The sequence below is a fragment of the Heteronotia binoei genome, chromosome 20, assembly GCF_032191835.1.
Source record: "Heteronotia binoei isolate CCM8104 ecotype False Entrance Well chromosome 20, APGP_CSIRO_Hbin_v1, whole genome shotgun sequence".
NCBI lineage: Eukaryota > Metazoa > Chordata > Lepidosauria > Squamata > Gekkonidae > Heteronotia > Heteronotia binoei.
Genome location: NC_083242.1, coordinates 18751139 through 18766810, shown reverse-complemented (window position 1 = coordinate 18766810; position 15672 = coordinate 18751139). Strand labels below are relative to the sequence as shown.

The window sequence follows — 15672 nt, the reverse complement described above, 5'->3', positions numbered from 1 at the left end:
CAGCAGCCCTCATTAACCCCTGGAGAAGCCCACGCCACCCTTTCTCCACTTCTTTTGTGATTTTGGGCACTGGGTGTCTTGCTGGCCTTTTGGGGGTGGCCTGGGTGAGCGAGGCCTGCTTGGGCTGGCTGGATCTCTAGCCAGTCCAAGCAGGCCTCGCTCACCCAGGGCTCTCCTTTCTTGCGTTTGGTTGATTTTGGCTGGTGGGGGTGCTGCATATGCTAATGAGTTATGCTAATGAGCTCCACCACCCATTTTTCTACAAAATGACCCCTGGCTCTGATCCTGACAAACGTAAGTTCTTTGTCCACTTCTTCCAGTTTAGGGCCGTGATAGTGGCTACATGAGTGCAACTTGCTCTGACTGAAATCTTGACTTATGTTCACTACTACTGTTGTTCATCAGGTCGTTGGAGTATTTGGGAGGGGGGATCTAGTGGCTGATGGGTCAGTGGGGGCTTCCTCCTTATCTTGCCGGTTCCCTGAGTGGGGTTTCCTTCTGCATTGTAATCTCTGAGCTACATTTTCTGCTGCTTGGGCAGGGAGCAGAAGGAAGTCAGGTGGTCTAGGGAGAACTGCAAAGATTCTGAACTGCAGAAGCGCACTTTCACTTCATTCTCTGCTTATGCCATACTTTTTTCAGAAATATTTACTGAAAAACAAGCTTCTCCTTTGTGGAAGTTCGTAGCATCTTGCTAGCATCTTGTGTTCTCTTATGTAGGTATGCAGAACAGTAAGAAGAACTTGAGACACATTGGTTCACAATGGTATAAAACAAACCTAATATAGTTAAAAGCAAGATAAAAATGCAAAGTATATAAAAAGCCAACAGTTTGCAACTGATAACCCCTTCACACTGTCCACAGAGTACCTACACACCGTATGAAAACAAACCTAATAACTTGTCTGGGCTGCCAAAGTGACCAGGCAAGTAGAAACTTGAGCTCTTGGCCCTTCACTCCTTGCAGTGACTCCACTTGAAGTGAAATTCTGATAAAAGGGGAGTGTTGTTTTAACAGCTCTTTCACAAGCAATTTCACTGTTGATGTTTAGAAGTGAGTCCCATAAAGAAGACTGTGGAAACAGGGATGGGCAAACTGTTGCTCAAGAGCCACACGTGACTCTTTCACACATATTGTGTGGCTCTCAAAGCCCCCACCAGCCCCAGTAGTCATCTTGGAGAAGACATTTCTCTCTTTAAATCATGTTGCCAAGCCAAGCCTGCTGACAGGTTGAAGAATGCATTTAAAGTTAAAGTTGCTTTATTTCTACCTCTCCCTCCCTTTCCCTCTTATCTATTTTCCTTCCTTATAGATGGGGCCGGGAGGAGAGAGGAAGAAGTGGAAAGAAAGCAACTTTAAATGCATTCTCCAAGCCACTGGCCCCTGCTGGGGCTCGAATGTTTTCAAAGAAGTGGCTTGATATGCCTGCCTCTGCATCCCAGGCCTGGTATTCCTTTGGAGGTCTGCCACCCAAGAACTTGACAGAGTTGGTCCTGCTTAGCTTCTGAGATCTGATGAAATCAGGCTTGCCTGGGCTATCCAGGTCAGAGCTGGTCTAATCTTTTAGATGTTTCTGTCCCAAGGCACCAAGTCAAATTATGGTCTTAGAAATTGCTTGCCTTCAATATGAGAGCTATGAATCATTTCCCTTTGGTGAAAATCTATTAACCATTTTCCCCTTACTTAACAGGATGAATTTTCATTATTTAGCCATTCTGTTTCTAGCTTCATTTCCCACCTTGTATTTTAAAGTCTGAGTCATTAGTCAAGTGGGATGTTAATCAGTTTTGTTCAGGAGAGATTTGTATGGTTTAAGTCAAATTTACCCATATTTTTAATATATATGTCCAGAACATCATCTTGGTCCTGATGTATTCATGCAACAGAATGGTTAAGGGATCTGTGGGTGGGGATGAATGGACTTCAGACTGCAGGTGGTGAATAAAAAAATTGAACAGCCTCTGTGCCATTATTACAGCATACAACAACCTGGGTTAGGATCTGACCGAGTTTTTTTGGAGGCAGGGGTTGCCAAACTATGTCTTGGGAGCCACATGTGGCTCTTTCACACGTATTGTGTGCCTCTTGAAGCCCTTGTCAGTCAGCTTGGAAAAGGCATTTGTCTCTTTAAATCACTTCTCCAAGCAGCTTGGAGAATGCATTTAAAGTTGCTTTCTTTCCACCTCTCCTCCCTTTCTCCATCCGTTTGCCTTCCTTCCTTCCTGATTTGTGGCTCTCAAACTTCTGACATTTATTCTATTTATTCTATGTTAAGCAAGGAGAGTGGTTGAGTGTGTGGACTCTTATCTGGGAGAACCGGGTTTGATTCCCCACTCCTCCACTTGCACCTGCTAGCATGGTCTTGGGTCAGCCAGAGCTCTGGCAGAGGTTGTCCTTGAAAGGGCAGCTGCTGTGAGAGCCCTCTCCAGCCCCACCCACCTCACAGGGTGTCTGTTGTGGGGGAGGAAGGTAAAGGAGATTGTGAGCCGCTCTGAGACTCTTCAGAGTGGAGGACGGGATATAAATCCAATATCATCATCATCTTCTTCAAGTTTGGCCACCCCTGGCTTGGGGTGTTTTTCACTAGGGAGCTTCTCTCCTTGCTGTAAAGAGTAAAAGAATTCTGAAACGACACCTCCCATCTGCAGTGGTGCAGTCCATTGTACCACATTATTCTTCTGTATATGTATTTCAGGAGCCCCATGGTGCAGAGTGGTAAAGCTGCAGTACTGCAGTCTGAGCTGTCTGCTCACGACCTGAGATCGAGCCCAGTGGAAGCTGGGTTCAGATAGCTGGCTCAAGGTTGACTCAGCCTTCCATCCTTCTGAGGTTGGTAATATGAGTACCCAGATTGCTGGCGATAAAGTGTGCATGACTGGGGAAGGCAATGGCAAAGGACCCCTTAAAAAAAAGTCTGCTGTGAAAACATGATGTGACGTCACCCAAGTTTGAAATAGCTGGTGTTTGCACAGGGGACTACCTTTTACCTATTTAAAAAAAATATGTAGATCACCCCCTCAGAGCATTTTTTAAAAGCCATTGTACAGGGTACAGAATTTAGTTATGTTTCCGTCTGCTTCCTCTTCTTTTCTTGCTTCTCTTCCTTTTCCCACCAGTCACTATTTCGTGAGGCCTTAATAATTTGCCAGATATTCAACTAAGCTGGATGTGTAGCAATGCATGATCACCATTTTGTTTTACCCTACTCCACCCTCCCCCCCAAAATACCATAACCACTCAACATTGTCCTTGTATCCATGGTTCACACTTACTGAATAACGGCCATCTTCTGTTTATGCTGTCACGATTATGAACACAGATTCAAATCCCTCTTTGCATCTTGACCATTTCACCTGATTGGGAAAAGGTAGGTATTAAAGAGATAAATTGTTTGCATAAGTGAGAAAGAGCATGTTGCAATAGGGTGGGTTTGCCAATGAAGGCTGTTGCTTTCAGTTGTTTGGCTGTAGAAAACTGCTCTTCAGAGTTCTTGATTTCCAATCTCCTTTCAGTTTTTCAAGGCAATTAGCCATAATGAGAAGGTAGGCTGCATGTGTAACCTATCACTAAATTCAGCCGTTGTACCAGAAGACTGAAGAAAAGCAAATGTTACACCGATTTTCTTTTTTAAAAAGGATCCAGAGGGGAGCCAGAAAATTACAGTCCAGTCAGCCTAATGTCTGTCCCAGGCAAAGTAGTAGAAACTGTAATCAAAGATAGAATTGTTAGGCATACAGAGAGACAAAGCTTGCTGAGGGAAAATCAGCATGGCTTCTGCAAAGGGAAGTCTTGCCTCACCAGCATTTTGGACTTCTTTGAAAAAGTGAACACGTAGACATTATATAACTCGATTTTCAAAAGGCTTCTGACGAAGTGCCTCACCAAAGACTCCTGTGTAAACTTAGCAGTCCTAGGATAAGAGGACGAGTTCTCTTATGAATTAAAAACTGGCCAAATGACAAGAAGCAAAGAGTAGGAATAAGAGGGGTATGGCCTAATATGCAAATGAGTTCCTGTTCCTCTCTTCCTCCCCCCAATCTGGAACTAGGGAAGAGTAGTGTAGAGACCACATTTGCAGATGACACAATATTATTCAGGATGGTGAAAACCAAGGCTGACTATGAAGAACCTTCACAAACTGTGAGTGGGGAACAGCATGGCAAATGAAATTTAGTTTTGGTAAGTGTAAAGCAGGGGTCCCCAACCCTTGGGCTGTGGACCGGTCTCGGTCCGTGGCCTGTTAGCAACCGAGCCGTGAGTTGTATAATTATTTCATTATATATTACAATGTAGTAATAATAATAAGAAAAAGATGACATTGGATTTTTATCCTGCCCTCCACTCCAAATCTCAGAGCAGTTCACAATCTCCTTTACCTTTCTCCTTCACAACAAGCACCCTGTAGGGTGGGTGGGGCTGAGAGAGCTCTCCCAGAAGCTGCCCTTTCAAGGACAACTCTGTGAGCACTATGGCTTACCCAAGGCCATTCCAGTAGCTGCAAGTGGAGGAGTGGGGGTATCAAACCCGGTTCTCCAAGATAAGAGTCTGCACACTTGATCACCACACCAAAATAAAGTGCACAATTGTATCATCCCTAAACCATCCCCCCACCCCAGTCTGTGGAAAAATTGCCTTCCACAAAACTGGTCCCTGGTGCCAAAAAGGCTGGGGGACCACTGGTGTAAAGTAGGAACTCTGTTGCTCAGGGTGTTAAGCTGCAGTCCAAGGTCTTCTCACGACCGAGTTCGATCCTGGTGGAAGCTGGGTTCAGGTAGCGAGCTCAGGGTTGACTCAGCCTTCCATCCTTCCGAGGTTGCTAAAATGAGTACCCAGTTTGCTGGGGGGAAAGTGTAGGTGACTGGGGATGGTAATGGCAAACCACCCCATGAAAAGTCTGCCATGAAAACCCTAGGTGACTCTCCTCTACTTGGTGAGGATTGGATATCTGGGATCTGAATAGGTTATCCTAGGAAAGTGACAGGCACAGTCAGGAGATTCCGCCCCCTCCATCTCAGCTGCTTGTCAGTTTCAAGAGGGTCCCTTCCCTGCTTTGCTACTGTTCTTCTGTGTTCCCATTTTCTTGCACAGAGTTCGCAAAATCCCACCCACCCCTGGGCTTGGATTCCTTGTGACCCCATGCTTTAGAGATTGAACAGTCCTTTTAAGCTTGCTGGTACTGAATTCTGCTAGGCCTTCTGTACACTGAACTGGTTGTCCTGGACTTGAAAACAATGCTTCTGTCCCTTCAGTTTGTACTGCAGGGATTATTTGGTTTGACAATAGTCCACTTTTGCTTGTGTTGTTACATATGAACATATGAAGCTGCCTTATACAGACCCTTGGTCCATCAAAGTCAGTATTGTCTTCTCAGACTGGCAGCGGCTCTCCAGGGTCTCAAGCTGAGGTTTTTCACACCTATTTGCCTGGACCCTTTTTTTTTTTTTTGGAGATGCCAGGGATTGAACCTGGGACCTTCTGCTTCCCAAGCAGATGCTCTACCACTGATCCACCGTCCCTCCCCTTTATTTGTTGCAGCTACAGGAGTCTATAGAATTGCTCAGGAACAAGCTAGTGACAACACTTGGATGTCTGCGCATTTTAGTATTTTGGGAGAGGGAGACAAAGTTCTCTTTGTCAACTCTCTCCACGCCAAGCATAATTTTATAATCCTCTATCCTGTCTCCCCTTGACTGTCTCAGAAAAGTCCCAGATGCTTCAGCTTTTCCTCATAGGGAAGGTGTTCCAATCCCAAATCGTCTTGATTGCCCTCCTCTGTACCTTTTGTAGGTCTGCTATGTCCTTTTTGAGATACGTTGACCAGAACTGTACACAACATTCCATATGAGGCCACAGCATAGATCTGTACAGGGGCATTACAATATTGGCCCCTTTATTCTCTAGCCATTTCCAAATAACCCCTAAGATAGAGTTTGCCTTTTTCAGCTCTGCAGCACACTGGGTTGACACTTCCATTGAGCTATCCACTATTAACCCAAGATCTTTTCTCCTTTCAGTCTCAGCAAATTCAGATCCAATTAACTCAGGGGTGGCCAAACTTGCTTAACGTAAGAGCCACATAGAATATGTTTGAGAGCTGCAAGAAATGAGCATCAGAGGAAGGAAGGAAGGAAGGAAGGAAGGAAAACAGATGGGGAAGGAGGGAGAGATGGAAAGAAAGCAACTTTAACTTGAAATGTATGCTCCAATCTGGTGGCCAGTTTGAGTTGGAGAAATTATTTAAAGAGACAAATGCCTTCTCCAAGCCAGCCAACAGGGCAGTGGGGGCTTCAAGAGCTGCACAATATATGTGAAAGAGCCACATGTGGCTCCCGAGCCACAGTTTGGCCACCCCTGTTCTAGGGCATCAAGCGCACAATAGATATGCCCCTGCTCTAAAATTGTTAGCTGTTGCCTGTGCTTGCTACAGAATCCTGATGGATGTGTTTTGTCAGGATTTTTGCTCTTTTTTTGCTGAACCTGAATTTACCAGCTCAGTTTCTGTGAGGTAGACAGAAAGATGTTACAGGAGATCATGTTGACTTTGTATAGATGTCAGGTGTTTTCAAAATAAGGGAAACCCGCAAAGCTGATGGAGCTATTTATATTTTAGGAACACAATATCTTTATACTTTTTTTCTGCATTGTAGTTCAGATATTCTCCTATTTTTGTGGGAATATTTCACAATTAGATCAGTTTATTCACTGCTTTATCCTTTTAAAAACCAACGTTACAGGTAAAAAAGACTAACAGCGAGCAAATTAGCAGCTGAGAATTGTGTGAGGGTTATTGACGGTGGGGAGAATAGAAATGGGTGCCAGCAGGGAACTTGCGGTAATTATAGAGCCAGTAATTGAGCCCAGAGTTTGTATAACTCTTTGGCTTCTCATGAGTGATAATTACTACAATGGTATGAAATCAGGTAAATTGGTGTACAATATGCCAGACAAATTAGATCTTGTGCGGCATCGCCCTTCCCCCCATCCCTGATATAAGGAAGCAGAAATACAAGAGCTAAATCTAAAAAAAAAAGTTCGATTTGAGCTTGCAGCTGGTTTCACCCATTAAAACACGATCTTGTGCTCTCTTTTGGCAAATTTTGGCCTTACACCAAATTTATCCCATGATCTCTCCAGCATGTGAGTAACTTGACCATTCTAATAAAGCTCTTATCTTTGATACTCTGCATGATATTGATACGCTAGTTTATGTTCTCATCAGTATGGTCTTAATGTTGGATTAATTGAAAGACACATATTTTGTTCATTTGTAGCCAGGGTTGTCATGTTACAGACATGTAGAGTCTGGTGGGAGGCATACAACATATGCACCATGAATATTTTGAGTTAGTTCTGTTTTGGGTTGGCCCTTCCTTTCTGCCCTTTACAGAGACAGAATAGGTATTATCTACTCTGTCAGTGGGTTCTTTTGATGCTTAGGTGGCAAGTGATCTTTGCCAGCTCTGCCACCAGACCTCCTCCTTACTGGAGATGTCAAGGAACCTGGGTCCTTACAAGCAAACCATTCCATCAGCAGTGGCCCAGCTTATGAACAAAGATTGAACCAGGGACTTTCTGCATGCATAGTCTGTGCTCTGTTGCTAATTTGAGAACCTGCTTAAATTTGGGCAACACTTGTTAGAAATCTCAGAAGCCCAAAGGGAAGTGTGCATCCAGAGGGCAGGCTTCAGTACCTAACATTTCAGTTTTCTTCCCTCCAAATCTGGAACAATTAGAACAGGGGTGGCCAAATTTGCTTGGCAAAAGAGCCACATAGGACAAATGTCAGATGTTTGACACCTTCCTTCCTTCCTTCCTTCCTTCCTTCCTTCCTTCCTTCCTTCCTTCCTTCCTTCCTTCCTTCCTTCCTTCCTTCCTTCCTTCCTTCCACAGCTGATGCTCAATGTCATATGTTTGAGAGCCACAATACATGAACATCAGATGTTTTAGAGTCGGAAGGAAGGAAAATAAATGGAGGGGAGGTGGAAGGAGAGAAAGGTGGAAAGAAAGCAACAACTGACAGCTTGGTTGGCTTGAAGAAGTGATTTAAAGAGAGAAATGCCCTCTCCAAGCTGGCCAACAGGGCAGTGGGGGCTTTGAGAGCCACACAATATGTGTGAAAGAGCCACATGTGACTCCCGAGCCACAGTTTGGCCACCCCTGAATTAGAATTTAATTATGCATCACAGATGTGAGTAGTATGCATATGCAGAAAAGACCCATTTCTTTCCAGCTGCACAATTTACTCACAGTTCAGAATATTGGCTTTTGAATGACTTGGGTGCAGTTGCGTGAGTGTGTTTTTTAAAGCTGAGAATGTGCTTCCCCATCTCTGGCTCATTACTTTCAGTATTGATTACTGTATTCTTTGCCATCTCCACTGAAATGTTAAAATGTTGGCTGTGGTCCAGAGAGTGAGCAGTTATATCCAAGCGCCCAACAGGCATTTATCTTTGTGCTGCTTTCTTGGTCTTGTTTTCCTAGCGGCAGACTTTAAGGGGAGTTTTAAAAAGAAGATGCCCTGACCAATGTTTCCTCTAAGCTGTGGAGTCTTGTGAGCAAAAATTCTACTTTGTGAGCTCCTGGCATTAAAGTTGTGAGCTACCGTATCAATTAGTTTGCTCTGAGCTAAGACAAAAATGTGTGAGCTGGAGGCTTAAAACCTGTGAGCTAGCTCATTCTAAAGCAGCCCCCTGGTGCAGAGTGGTAAAGCTGCAGTGCTGCAGTCCGAGCTGTCTGCTCAAGACCTGAGTTCGATCCCGGCAGAAGCTGGGTTCAGGTAGCCAGCTCAAGGTTGACTCAGCCTTCCATCCTTCCGAGGTCAGTAAAAGATGTACCCAGCTTGCTGGGGAAAAGTGTAGATGACTGGGGAAAGCAATGGCAAACTACCCCACACTTATGGTGCAGAAGGTGGCAGACATTCCAGCTCCAGGCAGCTGAGGTTAGGTCATGACCTGGGACCACTCCCAGTGAAGGAGTGAAGGATGTTGCTTTGGCTGAGCTCTGAGCATAGCTGAGCACCCAAATAATGAAGCATAAGCATAGCAAGAGCTCTCCTTGCTGCAGGAAGGTAACAGCTAGGGTTGCCAACAATCCTCAGCTGGTGGCAGGGGATCCCCTGGTTTGGAGGCCCTCCCCCTGCTTTAGAGTTATTAGAAAGCCAGGGGGGATGGCTGCCAGGCACTTCATTATACCCTGTGGAGACTGATTCCCACAGGGTATAATGGAGAATTGATCTGTGGGTATCTGGGGCTTGGGATGGAAGCTGTTTTTTGTGGTAGAGGCACCAGATTTTCAGCATATCATCTGGTACCTCTCTTCAAACCACCCCCACCCCCCGCAAGTTGCAAAAAGATTGGACCAGGAAATCCAATTTTAGGAACTCCAAAATAAGGTGCCCCCATCTTCCATTATTTCCATTGAAGGGAAGGCATTTCAAGGGAATGCATTCCCTTTAAATGTGATGGCCAGAACTCTCTTTGGACTTCAGTTGTGCTTGTCACCACCTTGCTTCTGGCTCTGCCTCCAAAGTCCTCAGATATTTCCTGAGTTGGACTTGGCAGCCCTAGCAGCAGCTATGTTGTGTGAAACAAACGGTTAAAACAGATTCCTTGAGAAACTGTTGCCGAACAAGCTCTGTTTATAAAAATAAAAGCTGTGTGATAAATCCTAGAGTAATAGCTCCAGAAAAATACTTCACTTGTGTGGCTTTTGGCTGTAAAACCTAGTTTCTATTAAAATAATGTTTTTAGTCCTGAGGTTAATAGAAATTGAATGCATCAGATTGTGGAAGTCCCATAATAAGGGCAGAAAATGTTGCATTTTAATAGTTTCTGCATGATCAGAATACATTATTTTACAAAGATATTCATATTTTCTTCCTGAAATATTGGCTGCATTGACTGGAAGTAGTTTATCTCGTAAGAGACTTTTGACAAAGATTTAACCCACCTTTGGATGAGAGGTTTTTTCCCTTTCTTTCATGTCCTCAACTTCTAGAGAAGCCATATTGGACCATTGTTGTATGGTGATAAAAGTTACAGTAGCGCTACTACGGCCCAGAAGGTTTTTGTTTTTTAATAAAAAAAGAGATAGAGAAAAACTGACCTGTTGCAAATAACAACTGTTATTTGCTTAATAGACTAGGGGTGACCAAACTTGCTTAATGTAAGAGGCACATAGAATAAATGTCATGTTTGAGAGCCGCAAGACATTAACATTAGATGTTTGAGAGCCACAAGACTAGGGAGGGAGGGAAGGAAGGAAGACGAGGGAGGAGGAAGATGAGGGAGAGAGGGAGAGGTGGAAAGAAAGCAGCTTTTAACTTTAAATGCATTCTCTAAGTCGCCAGCTGGCTTGGCTTGGAAGAGTGATTTAAAGAGAGAAATGTATTTTCCAAGTCAGCTGACAGGGCGGTGGGGGCTTCAAGAGCCACACAGTATGTGTGAAAGAGTCACATGTGGCTCCCGAGCCACAGTTTGGCTATTCCTGTAATAGACAAAACCAACTGAATTTGTGTTTTGACTTGTTCTGAATAGTTGTGGTGCATTTCAGCATGTCTTCAAACAATATAAATGTAAATAGCTGAGAAAAGCCATTTCTGAGACTAATTAATGTGTGCATGTAAACACAATACACATATGATGCTTGCTTATACTGAGTCAAACCAACTAAGGTCATTATTTCAGTACTGTTTACCCTGCTCCACTGATTATTTCCAGGGTCTCACAGAGGTCTTTCATATAATGTGCTGCTTGATCCTTTTGATGGGTGATTCCAGAGACTTGAACGCGAGACCTTCTGCATGCAAAGCAGGTGCTCTACCATGGTGCTGTAGGCTTCTCCCTCTTTCTTCCCTTCATATCACAATAGATTTTTGGATTCATGGTACACCAACAGCAATGGGTTGGATCCCAATCTAGGATTCCAAACCAAAAGCAAACTTGCAGCTTCTTGAGGTACATCCCTATAACAATAGTTCGTTGGTGCTCAGGAGCCAGTTTGGTGGTTAAGTGTGTGGACTCTTATCTGGGAGAACCAGGTTTGATTACCCACTCCTCCACTTGCACCTGCTGAGATGGCCTTGGGTCAGCCATAGCATTGGCAGAGTTGAAAGGGCAGCTTCTGGGAGAGCTCTCTCAGCCCCACACACCTCACAGGGTATCTGTGGGAGAAGAAGGTAAAGGAGGTAGTGAGTTGCTCTGAGACTCTGAGATGCGGAGTGGAGGGTGGGGTATAAATCCAATCTCCTCCTCCTCCATATAAATCCAATCTCCTCCATTCTCCTCCTCCTTCTTCTTCTTCTTCCATCCCTTCGCTGATGGGGGTTATCCTTACCACTTGTCATTGTGCCCTTGAAATTGTAGTCCTGTCCCTTGTGGGTGGAATGCCCCACAAAAACTAAATGTTGCTTTTGGAAAAATTGGGAGGTGCTAGATGCTGGCCTTTAAGGGATATAAATTCTATCTTTATTCAGTCCCTTTGTTAAATCTATTCTTTTAGCTGGAGGCTTTCTGTATTTATCATTGGATGCTTTAAAGGCATTTTGCTGGTGTAAAAGCATTGTGGGAGAAAGGTGCAGTCCCAGCTGCGTTTCAGAGCAAGCTCTTGAATGTTTTAAAGAAGCAGCATCTCCGGGTAAATAGTCGTACTTTTTGGATTGACACACGTGGCACTTTGAAAGACGGCAGCTCCGAAAAGCAGGAACATAGATAAATGTCACGAACTGTTTGTACAGTAACAATATTGTGCCAAGACCCACGTGCATTTCCTGAACAGTGTGCTGTAAAGATTAAAGAAGGGTCAGGAAGGCTCAAAGTGTAGTCTAGAGTGAAAATGAGATCTGTGGGAGTGGTGGAGGACAACATTCTCAGAGCACTTTTAAGCAGAGCTCCGGCTCTCTTTGGGGGTTACATTGTCAGATTCTGAAATTCCAAATCTGCACATGCAAGTTTACGTTTCTGAACTGGAGGTTTGCACGCATCCCGTTTCTGTTTTGAATTCAGGTTCCTCGCAGACAGGGACGGTGCCATATGCCGCATTGTGTGTTTAAAAGGAATTATGTTTCACTGTATAATTTATATTGATTGAATGAGTTGACTAGTCGCTTTTATGCTGAAGTGGGATTGTTGTCTTGAGGCTGATTATTCAAGAGACAACTGGGATATGAATATAGAAAGCTTTTAATTGCTAGCATACAACGTATTATGTGTTTGATCTTATCCAAACAAGCTTGTGCTGAGTCTTTAATTAAGTCAATGAGGCTGTGGAGTAAACCCCTGTAATGGAATTAAGTAGAACAGGAAGCATAGAAAGGAAGGCAGTGAAGGGTTTTGGAATTAAGCAAACACAATATGGATATATGACTGAATGCATAAATGTCAGTACTACAATGCTACAACTATTATGAATTTTTGATAGGGATACAGAAGGGAAAAGTGGAAAATGGGGGGAAAGGGGGAAATGTCAAGCATATGTATTCTTGTTAGTATAGAACTGTATTGTTTATCCTTGCTCTTTGCTGGTGCATATCAACGCCATGTAACCCATTTTCTAGTTTACACCTCTTGTAACAAATGCAGGAATGCCAGCTTTGAAGATAACGCCTCTCGAGACAGATTCCTAGGCCTCAGCTTGGGACCCAGGATGTTATTAACCACAAAAGATAACTGAACCTGTGAATGTAGCACTTCACACGCCTATGTTAGAATTCCTAGCAATCTTTAGGATTCCTTTGATGTACTGCTAAAATCCAGCTGCTATACAATACAATGTATCACTTTCAATATGGTCCTTGGATAAGTAACATGGATTATCAATAAACCAATACTTTGTTTCTAAACATTTGGATCTTTTGAAAATCCTATGCTTGACAGGAAACATAGAATAAGTACACAATATATGGGCAGTTTTACTAACACTAATACTGAGGATATTTCTTATTCACTGTACACACGTAAGGATAGTTTATTCCATATGTGACATGACATAATATGAGAAAGTATAATAATGTATTTCACGAGAAAGTATAATAATAATAATAAGGTGAAGATATTGGACATATCCCACCCTCCACTCTGAATCTCAGAGTCTCAGAGCAGCTCACAATCTCCTTTACAGTCATATTTATTATTACAGACACCCTGTGAGGTGGGGAGGCTGAGAGAGCTCTCACAGAAGCTGACCTTGCAAGGACACCTCTGCAAGAGCTATGGCTGACCCAAGGCCATTCCAGCAGCTGCAAGTGAAGGAGTGGGGCATCAGACCCGGTTCTCCCAGATAAAGAGTCTGTGCACTTAACCACTAAACAAAATTAGCTCTCCATATATACGTATAAGATAATATATGTATAATGTAATATATTGTGACTATTTAAAAATCCAATATAGCCTCCTATTTAAGCCTTTATATACTACCAGTAACAAGGCCTGTTGTAAAAAAAATTACAATAGGCTCTAGAAAGAGGCTCTGGGTGAGTGCCCCCCACCCTTGCTGTCTTCCACCCCCCCCAAGAGAAGGCATGCACTCCCCCCCCACACACACACACACCTGAAGGGGAGCTGATGGCCGTCATCTGGAGAGCAGTTGTAATTCTGAATGATCTCCACCCCTCACCTGGAGATTGGCAACAGTGTTTCCACAGGAGAAAAATCTGTCTGAGGTCTCACCCCTCCTCAAACCCACCCCTTAAATTTCCAGGATTTTCCTAAACTGGAGTTGGCAACTGTATCTCCTTCCCTTTATCAGTCTTTCAGCTTTCCATTGCCTTCCCTCTCCCTGCAGCTTCTACACAGGAAAAGGACAGTCTTTCTTTACTCCAATTTAAATTTGGTTAGGCTGAAAGTCTGTGACTGGCCCAAAATCACCCTGTCAGCTTCCACAGCAAAAACCTAGTTTTGAAGCCCCCCCCCTTCCCCCCAATCTTGGCTTTCACTCACCTCCTCACTAGTGGGATCTTGACACCTGACTCTTATCTGGGAGAACCGAGTTTGATTCCCCACTCCTCCACTTGCAGCTGCTGATGTTCTCTCAGGGCTGTTCTGCTCAAGAGCAATTTCTGTCAAAGCTCTCTCAGCCCCACCTACCTCACAGGGTGTCTGTTGTGAGGAGGGGAAGGGAAAGGAAATTGTAAGCTGCTCTGAGATTCTGTTGGCTAGCGAAGGGCGGGGTATAAATCCGATCTTCTCCTCCTTCTTCCTCTTCCTCCTGTTCTTCCTCTTCTTCCAGGAGCAAGCAGGACGACTTCACCATGCGCAATGTCCCTGACATGATGATGTCATGGAGAAGCGACATCATCATGACCGGGACATTGAACGGTGCCGTGCTGATATTTGGCTGAGCATCGCTGTTTGATGTCCCCAGCTTGATGACATTGCTTCCTTGTGACATCATCATGCTGGGGATATCCCATGGGCTTGTGGCCATTAGGGTGGGGCTTCTCCGCACTGGCTAACTGGCTGGCAGCGGGCAGGAGCCCTTGAAATCGGGATGCAATGCAAAGTTTGGCAATGCAAAGTTCAAAAAGTCTTGTTCATGCCGTTTGAAAAGTGGTACCAATTTTGTTTTCTTTCTGGGCTCAGTAATAAGTCCAGCCAAGTCATGAGTTACACAGACCTCTTTGTTGACTTGAGTAGAGAGATTTGTGGGTCTTCCTCTCCTTTTAAAGCCTGAACTCCTCCGTATTGGGCAAAGGGTATCCCTCCATTTGTGGGCCAATCAATACATTACAAATCAGAGCAAGATCAGACTTGTGAAAAGAGAATCTGGGAAATGTATGCAAAAATGAGGTTCCCTGTGGTGCAGAGAAGATGATATTGGATTTATATTCTGCCCTCCACTCCAAAGAGTCTCAGAGCGGCTCACAATCTCCTTTACCTTCCTCCCCCACAACAGAGACCCTGTGAGGTGGGTGGGGCTGGAGAGGGCTCTCACAGCAGCTGCTCTTTCAAGGACAACCTCTGCCAGAGCTATGGCTGACCCAAGGCCATGCTAGCAGGTGCAAGTGGAGGAGCGGGGAATCAAACCCGGTTCTCCCAGATAAGAGTCCGCACACTTAACCACTACACCAAATTGGCTCTCCAGAAGAAAAAGATGAAGAAGATTGATTTAGAAGATGATGATGATATTGGATTTATATCCCACCCTGAATCTCAGAGTCTCAGAGTGGTCACAATCTCCTATACCTCCCCCCCACGCACACATTACAGACACCCTGTGAGGTGGGTGAGGGTAAGAGAGCTCTTACAGCAGCTGCCCTTTCAAAGACAACTCCTGCGATAGCTATGGCTAACCCAAGGGCATTCCAGCAGCTGCAAGTGGAGGAGTGGGGAATTAAAACTGGTTTTCCCAGATAAGAGTCCACGCATTTAGCCACTATACCAACTGGCTCTTCAAAAACAAAAGCCAAAAAAATCCCAAAACAGGGTGTAGTTATCTAAATTAATAAAAACAAACAACTAAATTTTTAAAACAAAACAGTGTGGGAACCAGAATACCAAACATACCCTAGTGGCAGCTCACTTGATGACCTTGGACCAGTTGTACACTCTAACCCTAATCCACCCCACAGGGCTGTTCTGAGAATAAATGGGGGGAGGGATGTGATAATCTGCTTTGGGACCTCACTGGGCACCAAAATAAGGCCCAAATGAAGTAAATAAAAGAAATGTATCCTG

At 44.2% G+C, this 15672-nt stretch overlaps 1 protein-coding gene across 2 annotated transcripts in view; it reads left to right on the top strand.

Annotated features, from left to right (window-relative positions):
• Nucleotides 1-15672, top strand: part of SNX29 (sorting nexin 29) — a 370785-nt gene that overhangs the window by 149896 nt on the left and 205217 nt on the right. The gene's annotated exons all lie outside the window — the stretch shown is intronic.